This window comes from Schistocerca cancellata, chromosome 5 (genome assembly GCF_023864275.1).
Source record: "Schistocerca cancellata isolate TAMUIC-IGC-003103 chromosome 5, iqSchCanc2.1, whole genome shotgun sequence".
Taxonomy (NCBI): domain Eukaryota; kingdom Metazoa; phylum Arthropoda; class Insecta; order Orthoptera; family Acrididae; genus Schistocerca; species Schistocerca cancellata.
Window position 1 is genome coordinate 676,129,617 of NC_064630.1, and position 3,198 is coordinate 676,132,814.

Below are 3,198 nucleotides of genomic sequence, written 5' to 3' on the forward strand. Positions count from 1 at the left end.
ATTGTAGTGTACTGTTTACGTTTGCTTAGAAACTGTTTATTTTCAATTGAATACTTATTGTTGCCAGTCTAATTATGAAGATAGGGGCATGTAGTGTGAGAAATTGAAAATATGAATAATGATGACTCATGGTAACTTAAATGAAAGTGCAAAGAAATCCTCAAGATAATAATTAATTTCTAATATACTTGAAGACTAGAAAGGGCTTATGTTTGTAGTATGTGGTTTATTTATACATGTCCTCAGATGAGGGTTGGGGCAACGGCCTTGCCGCAGTGGATACACCGGTTCCCGTCAGATCACCGAAGTTAAGCGCTGTCGGGCGTGGCCAGCACTTGGATGGGTGACCATCCGGGCCGTCATGCGCTGCTGCCATTTTTCGGGGTGCACTCAGCCTCGTGATGCCAATTGAGGAGCTACTCGACCGAATAGTAGCGGCTCCGGTCAAAGAAAACCATCATAACAACTGGGAGAGCGGTGTGCTGACCACTCGCCCCTCCTATCCGCGTCCTCGGCTGAGGATGACGCGGCAGTCGGATGGTCCCGATGGGCACTTGTGGCCTGACGACGGAGTGCTTGTGTGCTTCAGATGAGGGTTGTTAAGCCTCAGGGGACATGCACTCTTTGCATTGTCAGGTGCCTGACGAGCACCAGGGACCCGAGTCGTTGCCAGCACTACTCCCGTTTCTTTTCGTGCTGTCAACCTTCCTCTTCATCATTCAGAACTTTTACTATCTTCTTTCCTTCTTCTCTATCAGAATAGACTGAAAAGTGTAGAAATAATGTAAGATACTGTGTATCGTTTGAGGACAAGTAAATGAATAATTAAATTGGGTACACTAGAAAATGACCAAATGAAAGTAAAGTGGGTATTGTAAAGGAAAAATGTAATGGAAAAGTTATTGGAAAGAGAAATATGGATGAGAGAAGGTAAGAATACTGAAAACAAGGTAAATGAATACTACAATGTGATTAATGTAAATGTTTCTTGAAAAAAAGGGAGAATATGGTGTTGAAAAACTGTATGTGTGTTTAAAATTGAGGAGATAAACCTGGCTAATGTATGTGAAATAGGTGTGTGAGGTATGTGTCTAGTGCCAGCAAAAGGGTTGGCAGAAATCACTTGCAATAGGATATGAAATTATTGTCCTGATCTTGATGTATGTAATGACCTAACTGTGTGTGGAAAAGCAATGGTAAAGCAGTAGTAAGAAATTCTTAATCCTGACTTGATCCCAAGTATGACATTTAATTTTTTCTTGATTAATGTATATGTTACCTGATGTTGTCATTTGAAAAATAATGGTTTTGTTACCAGTGTCTAATTGCTGTTTCAAAGTTGCAAGGTTTTATGTTTTATACCATTAAAGCAAATTTTACCAAAGATGTGACATAAAGATGAAAAAACCTAAAGATGATGACAATAAACTGCTCAAAAATATGTTGTTGGGCAGCAAAACAAGGCAAAACAATGAAAATGCTGTGGTCCTAAAGCTAAGGACTACAAAATATGCTATGTGAGCAGGAGCCAAAGGACTTGCCATTGTGGGGCAAGAAGTTGATAAGTGGTCATGAACTGCCAAACCTAGAGGATGAGGCAGTGTATTAATTTAAAAATGTGTCTTTTAGTGTTCTTAATCTAAATTGTGTATTTGTGCCTAAATGTTTGCATACAAAAACTGCCAAACTAATAATAGGCAGAATGTGTAATATGGACTGCTAGTGCTGAGGCAAGCAGTGAACTAAGTTAGGTTTTTTGAGCAATGTGTTATGAACTGACTATTCTTATTGAAGTCAGTGAAAAATTATTATAAAATATATATGCATTCTTATTTAAATGGATGTAGATAGTTTTTGATACTAGGTTTTTTTAAATAACTTAAAGTTTTGGACAGCCCTGTTTTAAAATACAGCAGTGATGATTAAAGATAGGCTCTGAATATGTAAGTGTGTTTATGTGCAACAAATATTTTAGACTGCTATTAATGAAGAGCAGCTTTAAAGTTAAAGATTTGAAACAAAAACCTTGAAAAGCTACTTTGGTATTTAAAGAGTCAAAGGCTGGCTCTGAGCACTATGGGACTCAACATCTTAGGTCATAAGTCCCCTAGAACTTAGAACTACTTAAACCTAACTAACCTAAGGACATCACACACACCCATGCCCGAGGCAGGATTCGAACCTGCGACCGTAGCAGTCCCGCGGTTCCGGACTGCAGCGCCAGAACCGCTAGACCACCGCGGCCGGCTTTAAAGAGTCAGTAGGAAAAGGTTTCCATAGCTGTTTGTTTAAATATTGGTACATATGTGGTTGCAAACTGAAATTTTCAACATTTCATTAATTGCTGAACCTTGTAAAATCTACTGTGATCATGACTATACTTGTGTGTCTGAAACTTACATTCCTTTAAAAATATTGAAAGACAAATTTCTGCTTTGTTGAATTAGAATGTTCTGTGTCGTTGTATGTGTGTATTTTCTTTATTTTATTTAAAGGCTTCACCTATTATACTAATATGTAGATTAGTTTGTGTACTGTTTGTCAATTATTTGAACTGTGTGTGTATGAAATGAACATGCTTAAAGATATCTAGTGTAATGATGAAAATTAGTTTCCTTAAACCAGTGTGAATATGAAAAGTTCTGTAAATGTCTTATTTTGAAAATCTTTTGGAAGAAATGTATGCAATTTCTTAGTGTATATACTGTATATTTGTAATGTGTGTTCTTTTTTTTTGTCCCAACTAAAGTTGGATGGAATAAATAATTTTTTTGCAGCCAACACCACTTAGGTGTTATAAATGTTTCCTTGAAGTATCCCTTAGAGGAAACTTCAACGAAACATGGGGCATGTGTAACACCACAGCTCTTAATCTGTATGGATTTATTTTGTTTTTTTGCTTTATTTAATGTTACATTGTTGATCGTCTGTAAATGTGTTTGAATCGATAACATAAAATTGTGTACTCTTTTCTTTGTCAAACCTTTGATGTCGTGATTTGATTCTATGCAAAGTAGTGTATCTGTAATTTAAAATTCTTTGTCCCATTTGGAGGTAACAAAACTTACTGTATATAATTGTAATTTTGTGTGAATAATTGTTTGTAGAAGTGTCAATATGTGAAAATGTTCTGTTTTATTTAATGTATTTGTTTGCTGTTATGTAAACTGCTGACCTTCACTTAGGGTTCTTAGTTAA

At 36.3% G+C, this 3,198-nt stretch overlaps 1 pseudogene; it reads left to right on the plus strand.

Annotated features, from left to right (window-relative positions):
- Positions 1 to 257: 257 nt before the first annotated feature.
- Positions 258 to 375, plus strand: LOC126189773 (5S ribosomal RNA; annotated as a pseudogene).
- Positions 376 to 3,198: the final 2,823 nt, after the last annotated feature.